General features: G+C 44.0%; 1 non-coding gene across 1 annotated transcript; it reads left to right on the top strand.

Annotated features, from left to right (window-relative positions):
* The first annotated feature begins 13,835 nt into the window (after nt 1–13,835).
* On the top strand, nt 13,836–13,909 carry TRNAR-UCU (transfer RNA arginine (anticodon UCU)). The gene has a single exon. It is a non-coding gene; the product is annotated as a tRNA-Arg (tRNA).
* The last annotated feature ends 207 nt before the right edge of the window (nt 13,910–14,116 follow it).

Raw genomic sequence — 14,116 nt, 5'->3', positions numbered from 1 at the left:
GGGATAAACACCCCCACCCCCCACCCACCCAGTGGGAATTTTATAGGGATAAACCTTAAAAATCGGGAAATCCTTAAAAAATCGGGATTCCAGAGTGCCAAAAGTTGGGAAGGAGGCGCTTCCAACGTCCTGGAAGGTTCAAAAAAAGAGGGAAAAGGGTTTGGAGTGAGGAAAAGCAGGGATAAACACCTACCTCCCCAGTGGGAATTTTATAGGGAAAACCTAAAAAAATCGGGAAAACCTAAAAAAATCGGGATTCCAGAGTGCCAAGGAGCACTTGGAAAAGCGCTTGGAGTCAGGAAGAGCAGGGAAAAAACACCCCCAGTGGGAATTTTATAGGGAAAACCTTAAAAAAATCGGGAAAACCTTAAAAAATCGGGATTCCAGAGTGCCAAAAGTTGGGAAGGAGGCGTTCTAACGTCCTGGAAGGCTCCAAAAGAGGGAAAGGGTTTGGAGTGAGGAAAGCAGGGATAAACACCCACCCCACCCCACCCCCAGTGGGAATTTTATAGGGAAAACCTTAAAAAAATCGGGATTCCAGAGTGCCAAGGAGCACTTGGAAAAGCGCTTGGAGTCAGGAAGAGCAGGGAAAAAACACCCCCCCCAGTGGGAATTTTATAGGGAAAACCTTAAAAAATCGGGAAAACCTTAAAAATCGGGATTCCAGAGTGCCAAAAGTTGGGAAGGAGGCGCTTCCAATGTCCTGGAAGGCTCAAAAAAAGAGGGAAAAGGGTTTGGAGTGAGGAAAAGCAGGGAAAAAAACACCCCCCCCAGTGGGAATTTTATAGGGAAAACCTTAAAAATCGGGATTCCAGAGTGCCAAAAGTTGGGAAGGAGGCGCTTCCAACGTCCTGGAAGGCTCCAAAAAGAGGGAAAAGGGCTTGGAGTGAGGAAAAGCAGGGATAAAACACCCCCCCAGTGGGAATTTTATAGGGAAAACCCTTAAAAAATCGGGAAAACCTTAAAAAATCGGGATTTCAGAGTGCCAAAAGTTGGGAAGGAGCCGCTTCCAACGTTCTGGAAGGCTCCAAAAAGAGGGAAAAGGGTTTGGAGTGAGGAAAAACAGGGATAAAACACCCCCCCCACCACCACCCCAGTGGGGATTTTTTAGGGAAAACCTTAAAAAATCGGGAAAACCTTAAAAAATCGGGATTCCAGAGTGCTAAAAGTTGGGAAGGAGGCGCTTCCAACGTCCTGGAAGGCTCCAAAAAGAGGGAAAAGGGCTTGGAGTGAGGAAAAGCAGGGATAAAACACCCACCCCAGTGGGAATTTTATAGGGAAAACCTAAAAAAATCGGGAAAACCTTAAAAAATCGGGATTCCAGAGTGCCAAAAGTTGGGAAGGAGGCGCTTCCAACGTCCTGGAAGACTCCAAAAGAGGGAAAGGGTTTGGAGTGAGGAAAAGCAGGGATAAAAAACCCCAGTGGGAATTTTATAGGGAAAACCTTAAAAAATCGGGAAAACCGGGAAAAATCGGGATTCCAGAGTGCTAAAAGTTGGGAAGGAGTCGCTTCCAACGTCCTGGAAGGCTCAAAAAAAGAGGGAAAAGGGTTTGGAGTGAGGAAAAGCAGGGATAAAACACCCACCCACCCCACCCCCAGTGGGAATTTTATAGGGAAAACCTTAAAAAATCGGGAAAACCTTAAAAAATCGGGATTCCAGAGTGCCAAGGAGCACTTGGAAAAGCGCTTGGAGTCAGGAAGAGCAGGGAAAAAACACCCCCAGTGGGAATTTTATAGGGAAAACCTTAAAAAATCGGGAAAACCGGGAAAAATCGGGATTTCAGAGTGCTAAAAGTTGGGAAGGAGGCGCTTCCAATGTCCTGGAAAGCTCCAAAAAGAGGGAAAAGGGTTTGGAGTGAGGAAAAGCAGGGATAAACATCCCCACACCACCCCACCCCCCAGTGGGAATTTTATAGGGAAAACCTTAAAAAATCGGGAAAACCTTAAAAAATCGGGATTTCAGAGTGGTAAAAGTTGGGAAGGAGGCGCTTCCAAGGTCCTGGAAGGCTCAAAAAAAAGAGGGAAAAGGGTTTGGAGTGAGGAAAAACAGGGATAAAACACCCCCAGTGGGAATTTTGTAGGAAAAACCGGGAAAAATCGGGAAAAACCGGGAAAAATCGGGATTCCAGAGTGCCAAAAGTTGGGAAGGAGCCGCTTCCAACGTCCTGGAAGGCTCCAAAAAGAGGGAAAAGGGTTTGGAATGAGGAAAAGTAGGGATAAAACACCCCCACCCCCAGTGGGAATTTTATAGGGAAAACCTTTAAAAATCGGGAAATCCTTAAAAAATCGGGATTTCAGAGTGGTAAAAGTTGGGAAGGAGGCGCTTCCAACGTCCAGGAAGGCTCCAAAAAGAGGGAAAAGGGTTTGGAGTGAGGAAAAGCAGGGATAAAACAAACACACCCCCCACCCAGTGGGAATTTTATAGGGAAAAACTTTAAAAAATCGGGAAAACCTTAAAAAATCGGGATTCCAGAGTGCCAAAAGTTGGGAAGGAGCCGCTTCCAACGTCCCTAAAAAAAAACTGGGAAAGGGGCTTGGGATGAGTGGGGGGATGGCAGCTCCTCTGGGGAATTGTTTGGAGGAGGAGGAAAAAAATTTGGGAAAAGGGTTATAAGTTTAGGGGGAAAAAAATCAGAATATTCCCGGTAGATTTGAAAGGATTTGAGGGAAAACTTTCCCAGTTTTATTCCTTCTGAGTTCCTTCCGAGTTCCTTCCTTCCAGTGGAAAAAAATGGGCATTTCCTCTTCTTTTGATGGATTTTCATTGGTTTTTTTCCCAGCATTCTCCTGTTTTTATCCCATTCCCTCCACCCATTCCCAGCATTCCCAGACTAATTCCTGTCCTGTTTTTATCCCTCTCCCCACCCATTCCCAGCATTCCCAAATCAAATCCTGTCCTGTTTTTATCCCTCCCCCCCCATTCCCAGCATTCCCAGACCAAATCCTGTCCTGTTTTTATCCCATTCCCCACCATTCCCAGCATTCCCAGATCAAATCCTGTCCTGTTTTTACCCCTCCTCCACCATTCCCAGCATTCCCAAATCAAATCCTGTCCTGTTTTTATCCCATTCCCTCCACCCATTCCCAGCCCAAATCCTGTCCCGCTTTTATCCCTCCCCCTCCCATTCCCACCATTCCCAGACTAATTCCTGTCCTGTTTTTATCCCTCTCCCCACCCATTCCCAGCATTCCCAGACTAATTCCTGTCCCGTTTTTATCCCTCCCCATCCCATTCCCAGCATTCCCAGACCAAACCCTCTCCCATTTTTATCCCTCCCCCCACCATTCCCAGCATTCCCAGACCAAATCCTGTCCTGTTTTTATCCCATTCCCCCCCATTCCCAGACTAATTCCTGTCCCGTTTTTACCCCTCCTCCACCATTCCCACCATTCCCAGACCAAATCCTGTCCTGTTTTTATCCCATTCCCAGCATTCCCAGCCTAATTCCTGTCTCGTTTTTACCCCTCCCCCTCCCATTCCCAGCATTCCCAGGCCAAATCCTGTCCTGTTTTTATCCCTCCCCATTCCCAGCATTCCCAGACCAAATCCTGTCCTGTTTTTATCCCTCCCCATCTCATTCCCAGCATTCCCAGACTAATTCCTGTCCTGTTTTTATCCCTCCCCATTCCCAGCATTCCCAAATCAAATCCTCTCCCGTTTTTATCCCTCCCCATCTCATTCCCAGCATTCCCAGACCAAACACTCTCCCATTTTTTTCCCTCCCCATCTCTCCCATTCCCAGCGTTCCCAGACCAAATCCTCTCCCGTTTTTATCCCATTCCCCCCCATTCCCAGCGTTCCCAGACCAAATCCTGTCCTGTTTTTATCCCTCCCCCACATTCCCAGCATTCCCAGACTAAATCCTGTCCCAGGACACAGGATAGGGAACAGGGATACAGGGATACAGGGATAGGATACAGGGGAAGGGAACAGGGATAGGGAATACAGGGATACAGGGACACAGGGATGCAGGGATACAGGCACAGGGATACAGGATACAGGATACAGGATACAGGATACAGGATACAGGGATACAGGATACAGAGATACAGAGATACAGAGATACAGGATACAGAGATACAGAGATACAGAGATACAGAGATACAGGGATACAGAGATACAGGGATACAGAGATACAGAGATACAGAGATACAGGGATACAGAGATACAGAGATACAGAGATACAGAGATACAGGTCGAGATACAGAGATACAGAGATACAGAGATACAGGAGATACAGAATACAGAGATACAGAGATACAGAGATACAGGAATACAGAGATACAGGAATACAGAGATACAGAGATACAGAGATACAGGAATACAGAGATACAGGATACAGAGATACAGAGATACAGAGATACAGGAATACAGAGATACAGAGATACAGGGATACAGAGATACAGAGATACGAGATACAGGATACAGAGATACAGAGATACAGGATACAGAGATACAGAGATACAGGGATACAGAGATACAGAGATACAGAGATACAGGATGATACAGAGATACAGAGATACAGGGATACGGGAATACAGAGATACAGAGATACAGGGATACAGAGATACAGAGATACAGAGATACAGAGATACAGAGATACAGGGATACAGGGATACAGAGATGAGGATACAGGATACAGAGATACAGAGATACAGGGATACAGAGATACAGGGATACAGAGATACAGAGATACAGAGATACAGAGATACAGAGATACAGGATACAGGATACAGAGATACAGGGATACAGAGATACAGAGATACAGAGATACAGAGATACAGGGATACAGAGATACAGGAATACAGAGATACAGAGATACAGAGATACAGAGATACAGAGATACAGGGATACAGAGATACAGAGATACAGAGATACAGAGATACAGAGATACAGAGATACAGGAGATACAGAGATACAGAGATACAGGAATACAGATACAGGGATACAGAGATACAGAGATACAGAGATACAGAGATACAGAGATACAGGATACAGGAATACAGGGATACAGGATACAGAGATACAGGATACAGGATACAGGATACAGGATACAGGATACAGGATACAGGGATACAGGGATACAGGATACAGGGATACAGGATACAGGGATACAGGGATACAGGATACAGGGATACAGGGATACAGGATACAGGGATACAGGATACAGGATACAGGGATACAGGATACAGGGATACAGGATACAGGGATACAGGGATACAGGATACAGGATACAGGGATACAGGATACAGGATACAGGGATACAGGATACAGGGATACAGGATACAGGATACAGGGATACAGGATACAGGGATACAGGGATACAGGATACAGGATACAGGGATACAGGATACAGGGATACAGGATACAGGATACAGGATACAGGGATACAGGGATACAGGGATACAGGATACAGGATACAGGATACAGGATACAGGATACAGAGATACAGGGATACAGAGATACAGGGATACAGAGATACAGAGATACAGGAGATACAGAGATACAGAGATACAGGGATACAGGATACAGAGATACAGGATACAGGATACAGAGATACAGAGATACAGGATACAGGGATACAGAGATACAGGGATACAGGATACAGAGATACAGAGATACAGGATACAGAGATACAGAGATACAGGGATACAGAGATACAGGATACAGAGATACAGGCAGAATACAGAGATACAGAGATACAGGAGATACAGGGATACAGAGATACAGAGATACAGAGATACAGGATACAGGATACAGAGATACAGAGATACAGAGATACAGGGATACAGAGATACAGGGATACAGAGATACAGGATACAGGAGATACAGAGATACAGGGATACAGAGATACAGAGATACAGGGATACAGAGATACAGAGATACAGAGATACAGAGATACAGAGATACAGGATACAGAGATACAGAGATACAGGGATACAGAGATACAGAGATACAGAGATACAGAGATACAGAGATACAGAGATACAGGAATACAGAGATACAGGATACAGATACAGAGATACAGAGATACAGAGATACAGAGATACAGAGATACAGAGATACAGGATACAGAGATACAGAGATACAGAGATACAGAGATACAGAGATACAGGGATACAGAGATACAGAGATACAGAGATACAGGAGATACAGGGATACAGAGATACAGAGATACAGAGATACAAGAGATACAGGATACAGGATACAGAGATACAGGGATACAGAGATACAGAGATACAGAGATACAGAGATACAGAGATACAGAGATACAGAGATACAGAGATACAGAGATACAGAGATACAGAGATACAGAGATACAGGGATACAGATACAGAGATACAGGGATACAGAGATACAGAGATACAGAGATACAGAGATACAGAGATACAGAATGAGATACAGGAGATACAGGGATACAGGGATACAGAGATACAGAGATACAGGAATACAGAGATACAGGATACAGAGATACAGAGATACAGAGATACAGAGATACAGGGATACAGAGATACAGGGATACAGAGATACAGGGATACAGAGATACAGAGATACAGAGATACAGAGATACAGAGATACAGGAATACAGGAATACAGGAATACAGGGATACAGAGATACAGAGATACAGAGATACAGAGATACAGAGATACAGAGATACAGAATACAGAGATACAGAGATACAGGAGATACAGAGATACAGAGATACAGAGATACAGAGATACAGGATACAGAGATACAGAGATACAGAGATACAGAGATACAGGGATACAGGATACAGAGATACAGGGATACAGAGATACAGAGATACAGGGATACAGGGATACAGAGATACAGAGATACAGAGATACAGGAATACAGAGATACAGGGATACAGAGATACAGAGATACAGAGATACAGAGATACAGGGATACAGAGATACAGAGATACAGAGATACAGAGATACAGAGATACAGAGATACAGAGATACAGGGATACAGAGATACAGAGATACAGGATACAGAGATACAGAGATACAGAGATACAGAGATACAGGAGATACAGAGATACAGGGATACAGGGATACAGAGATACAGAGATACAGAGATACAGAGATACAGGAATACAGAGATACAGAGATACAGAGATACAGAGATACAGAGATACAGAATACAGGATACAGAGATACAGAGATACAGAGATACAGGAATACAGGGATACAGAGATACAGAGATACAGAGATACAGAGATACAGAGATACAGAGATACAGAGATACAGAGATACAGAGATACAGAGATACAGGATACAGAGATACAGAGATACAGGGATACAGGAGATACAGAGATACAGAGATACAGGGATACAGAGATACAGAGATACAGAGATACAGAGATACAGAGATACAGAGATACAGGATACAGAGATACAGAGATACAGAGATACAGAGATACAGAGATACAGGGATACAGAGATACAGAGATACAGAGATACAGAGATACAGAGATACAGAGATACAGAGATACAGAGATACAGAGATACAGGAATACAGAGATACAGAGATACAGAGATACAGAGATACAGAGATACAGAGATACAGAGATACAGGATACAGGGATACAGAGATACAGAGATACAGAGATACAGAGATACAGAGATACAGGAATACAGAGATACAGAGATACAGAGATACAGAGATACAGAGATACAGAGATACAGAGATACAGGGATACAGAGATACAGAGATACAGAGATACAGAGATACAGAGATACAGAGATACAGAGATACAGAGATACAGAATACAGATACAGAGATACAGAGATACAGAGATACAGAGATACAGGATACAGGATACAGAGATACAGGGATACAGAGATACAGAGATACAGGGATACAGGAATACAGAGATACAGAGATACAGAGATACAGAGATACAGGAATACAGATACAGGATACAGAGATACAGGGATACAGGGATACAGAGATACAGAGATACAGAGATACAGAGATACAGAGATACAGAGATACAGGAGATACAGAGATACAGAGATACAGGGATACAGAGATACAGAGATACAGGATACAGGATACAGGGATACAGAGATACAGGATACAGAGATACAGAGATACAGAGATACAGGATACAGGGATACAGGATACAGAGATACAGAGATACAGAGATACAGAGATACAGGAGATACAGAATACAGAGATACAGAGATACAGAGATACAGGATACAGGATACAGAGATACAGGGATACAGAGATACAGGATACAGAGATACAGAGATACAGAGATACAGAGATACAGAGATACAGAGATACAGGATACAGAGATACAGAGATACAGGGATACAGAGATACAGAGATACAGAGATACAGGAGAATACAGAGATACAGAGATACAGAGATACAGGAATACAGAGATACAGAGATACAGAGATACAGAGATACAGAGATACAGGAATACAGGAATACAGAGATACAGGATACAGAATACAGAGATACAGAGATACAGGGATACAGGAATACAGAGATACAGGATACAGAGATACAGAGATACAGAGATACAGAGATACAGAGATACAGAGATACAGAGATACAGAGATACAGAGATACAGGGATACAGGATACAGAGATACAGAGATACAGAGATACAGATACAGAGATACAGAGATACAGAGATACAGAGATACAGGAATACAGAGATACAGGAATACAGAGATACAGGATACAGGATACAGAGATACAGGGATACAGAGATACAGAGATACAGGAGATACAGAGATACAGAATACAGAGATACAGAGATACAGAATACAGGATACAGAGATACAGAGATACAGAGATACAGAGATACAGGAATACAGAGATACAGAGATACAGGGATACAGAGATACAGAGATACAGAGATACAGAGATACAGAATACAGAGATACAGAATACAGAGATACAGAATACAGGAATACAGAGATACAGAGATACAGAGATACAGAGATACAGGAGATACAGAGATACAGAGAATACAGAGATACAGAGATACAGGGATACAGAGATACAGGAGATACAGAGATACAGGGATACAGAGATACAGAGATACAGAGATACAGGATACAGAGATACAGAGATACAGAGATACAGAGATACAGAGATACAGAGATACAGGATAAGATACAGAGATACAGAGATACAGAGATACAGGGATACAGAGATACAGGGATACAGAGATACAGAGATACAGAGATACAGAGATACAGAGATACAGGGATACAGAGATACAGAGATACAGGGATACAGAGATACAGAGATACAGGGATACAGAGATACAGAGATACAGGGATACAGGGATACAGAGATACAGAGATACAGGAATACAGAGATACAGGAGATACAGAGATACAGGAGATACAGAGATACAGAGATACAGGAATACAGAGATACAGAGATACAGAGATACAGAGATACAGAGATACAGAGATACAAGAGATACAGGGATACAGAGATACAGAGATACAGAGATACAGAGATACAGAGATACAGAATACAGAGATACAGAGATACAGAATACAGAGATACAGGAGATACAGAATACAGAGATACAGAGATACAGGAATACAGAGATACAGAGATACAGGATACAGAGATACAGAGATACAGGGATACAGAGATACAGAGATACAGAGATACAGGATACAGGAGATACAGAGATACAGAGATACAGGGATACAGAGATACAGAATACAGAGATACAGAGATACAGAGATACAGAGATACAGAGATACAGAGATACAGAGATACAGAGATACAGGGATACAGAATACAGGAATACAGAGATACAGAGATACAGGATACAGAGATACAGGATACAGAGATACAGAGATACAGAGATACAGGGATACAGAGATACAGAGATACAGAGATACAGAGATACAGAGATACAGGATACAGAGATACAGAGATACAGAGATACAGAGATACAGGAATACAGAGATACAGAGATACAGAGATACAGAGATACAAGGATACAGAGATACAGAGATACAGAGATACAGGATACAGAGATACAGAGATACAGAGATACAGAGATACAGAGATACAGGATACAGAGATACAGGATACAGAGATACAGAGATACAGGGAATACAGAGATACAGAGATACAGAGATACAGGATACAGAATACAGAGATACAGAGATACAGGAATACAGGGATACAGAGATACAGAGATACAGAGATACAGGAGATACAGAGATACAGAGATACAGAGATACAGGAATACAGGGATACAGAGATACAGAGATACAGAGATACAGGAATACAGAGATACAGAGATACAGAGATACAGAGATACAGAGATACAGGATACAGGAGATACAGAGATACAGAGATACAGAGATACAGAGATACAGAGATACAGAGATACAGAGATACAGAGATACAGGGATACAGAGATACAGGAATACAGAGATACAGGATACAGGGATACAGGATACAGGGATACAGAGATACAGGGATACAGGGATACAGGGATACAGAGATACAGGGATACAGGATACAGAGATACAGAGATACAGGGATACAGGATACAGAGATACAGAGATACAGGGATACAGGAATACAGAGATACAGAGATACAGGGATACAGAGATACAGAGATACAGAGATACAGAGATACAGGGATACAGAGATACAGGGATACAGAGATACAGAGATACAGAGATACAGGGATACAGAGATACAGGATACAGAGATACAGAGATACAGGGATACAGAGATACAGAGATACAGAGATACAGGGATACAGAATACAGAGATACAGAGATACAGAGATACAGAGATACAGAGATACAGAGATACAGGAGATACAGAGATACAGGAATACAGAGATACAGGAGATACAGAGATACAGAGATACAGAGATACAGAGATACAGGAGATACAGAGATACAGAGATACAGAATACAGAGATACAGAGATACAGAGATACAGAATACAGAGATACAGAGATACAGAGATACAGAGATACAGAGATACAGGGATACAGAGATACAGAATACAGAGATACAGAGATACAGAGATACAGAGATACAGAGATACAGAATACAGGGATACAGAGATACAGAGATACAGAATACAGAGATACAGAGATACAGAGATACAGAGATACAGAGATACAGAGATACAGAGATACAGAGATACAGAGATACAGAGATACAGAGATACAGGGATACAGAGATACAGGATACAGGATACAGAGATACAGAGATACAGAGATACAGAATACAGGAATACAGAGATACAGAGATACAGAGATACAGAGATACAGAGATACAGAGATACAGAGATACAGAGATACAGAGATACAGAGATACAGAGATACAGAGATACAGAGATACAGGGATACAGAATACAGAGATACAGAGATACAGAGATACAGAGATACAGAGATACAGAGATACAGAGATACAGAGATACAGAGATACAGGAATACAGAGATACAGAGATACAGAGATACAGAGATACAGAGATACAGAGATACAGGAGATACAGGAATACAGAGATACAGGAATACAGAGATACAGAGATACAGAGATACAGAGATACAGGAGATACAGAGATACAGAATACAGAGATACAGAGATACAGAGATACAGAGATACAGAGATACAGGGATACAGAGATACAGAGATACAGAGATACAGAGATACAGAGATACAGAATACAGGGATACAGGAATACAGAGATACAGAGATACAGAGATACAGAGATACAGAGATACAGAGATACAGAGATACAGAGATACAGAGATACAGGGATACAGAGATACAGGAATACAGAGATACAGAGATACAGAGATACAGAGATACAGAGATACAGAATACAGAGATACAGAGATACAGAGATACAGAGATACAGAGATACAGGAATACAGAGATACAGGGATACAGAGATACAGAGATACAGGAGATACAGAGATACAGAGATACAGAATACAGGATACAGAGATACAGAGATACAGGAGATACAGGGATACAGAGATACAGAGATACAGGATACAGAGATACAGGATACAGAGATACAGAGATACAGAGATACAGGAGATACAGAGATACAGAGATACAGAGATACAGGGATACAGAGATACAGAGATACAGAGATACAGAGATACAGAGATACAGGGATACAGGGATACAGAGATACAGAGATACAGAGATACAGAGATACAGAATACAGAGATACAGAGATACAGGGATACAGAGATACAGGAATACAGAGATACAGAGATACAGAGATACAGAGATACAGGGATACAGAGATACAGAGATACAGAGATACAGAGATACAGGATACAGAGATACAGAGATACAGGAGATACAGGAGATACAGAGATACAGAGATACAGGAATACAGAGATACAGGGATACAGAGATACAGGAATACAGAGATACAGAGATACAGAGATACAGAGATACAGAGATACAGAATACAGAGATACAGAGATACAGAGATACAGAGATACAGAATACAGAGATACAGGAGATACAGAGATACAGAGATACAGAGATACAGAGATACAGAGATACAGGATACAGAGATACAGAGATACAGAGATACAGGAGGGATACAGGAATGCAAGGGATACATAGATACAGGATACAGGCACAGGGATGCAGGGAGGGATACAGGGATGCAGGATACAGGAACACAGGGATGCAGGGAGGGATGCAGGGAGGGATGCAGGGATACAGGAACACAGGGATGCAGGGAGGGATACAGGATACAGGGATACAGGAACACAGGGATGCAGGATACAGGGATGCAGGGAGGGATGCAGGGATGCAAACAGCGCTGCCATCGCCGCCTCCAGGTTTTTTCGGCGTCCCTGCGTCTTCCTCCCGTGCCTCCTCCTCCTCCTCCTCCTCCTCCCGTGCCTCATTCCCGGGATTATCCCGGCAGGGGGGGTGGTTTGGATTGGAGGGATTCCCGGGGAGGGGAAGGGGGGGAATTGTGACGGAGCCAGGAGGGGGATGGGGATGAGGATGGATGGAAGGACCCGGGGGGGGATTTGTGACGGAGCCAGGAGGGGGATGGGGATGGATCAGAGGGACCCGGGGTGGAAATTGTGACGGATCCAGGAGTGGATTGAGGATGGGGATGGATGGAAGGACCCGGGGTGGGAATTGTGATGGATCCAGGAATGGATTGAGGATGAGGATGGATCAGAGGGACCCGGGGGGGGATTTGTGACAGATCCAGGAGTGAATTGAGGATGAGGATGGATCAGAGGGACCCGGGGGGGGATTTGTGAGGGATCCAGGAGTGGATTGAGGATGGGGATGGATCAGAGGGACCCGGGGAGGGTTTGAGGGATCCAGGAGTGGATTTAGGATGGGGATGGATCAGAGGGACCCCGTGGGGGTTCGGTGACAGATCCAGGAGTGAATTGAGGATGAGGATGGATCAGAAGGACCCTGGGGGGATTTGTGACGGATCCAGGAGCGGATTGAGGATGGGGATGGATCAGAGGGACCCGGGGGGGGTTCCGGGAGGGGGGTTTGGTTCAGGGGTGGATCCAGGAGGAGTTTGAGGATGGGGATGGATCAGAGGGACCCGGGGGGGTTCAGGGGTGGATCCAGGAGCGGATTGAGGATGGGGATGGATCAAAGGGACCCCGTGGGGGTTCGGTGACAGATCCAGGAGCGGATTTAGGATGGAGATGCATCAGAGGGACCCCGGAGGGGATTTGTGACAGATCCATGAGGAGTCTGACGATGAGGATGGATGGGAAGGACCCAGGGGGAGCTCCGGGGAGCTCTGGGGTTTGGTGTCTCCTCCGCCGGCGGGCTGCCGGTGAGGTCTCTGTGGCGCAATGGACGAGCGCGCTGGACTTCTAATCCAGAGGTTCCGGGTTCGAGTCCCGGCAGAGATGAGCGCCGGCCTGGGGCCCTTTTGTTTTGGGGGCTTTCCTGGGAGATTCCTCGGGAATCTCTCCCAGCGGGGGGGGATTTGTGTGCCAGGGAATAAAGGGGTTTGTGAGGCGGGAGGGTTTTGTGCATCCTCGGTTTCTGGGAGTCGCCTCGGGCACAGCTCCCTTTCCAGGCTCCTTTTTTTGGGGTCTCTTTTTTTTTGGGATTTC

This window comes from Myiozetetes cayanensis, unplaced genomic scaffold, assembly GCF_022539395.1.
Source record: "Myiozetetes cayanensis isolate MyiCay16 unplaced genomic scaffold, myiCay2020 scf393, whole genome shotgun sequence".
Classification (NCBI taxonomy): Eukaryota; Metazoa; Chordata; class Aves; order Passeriformes; family Tyrannidae; genus Myiozetetes; species Myiozetetes cayanensis.
The sequence above is the reverse complement of the archived record's forward strand: the minus strand, read 5'-3'. Positions and strand labels throughout refer to the sequence as shown.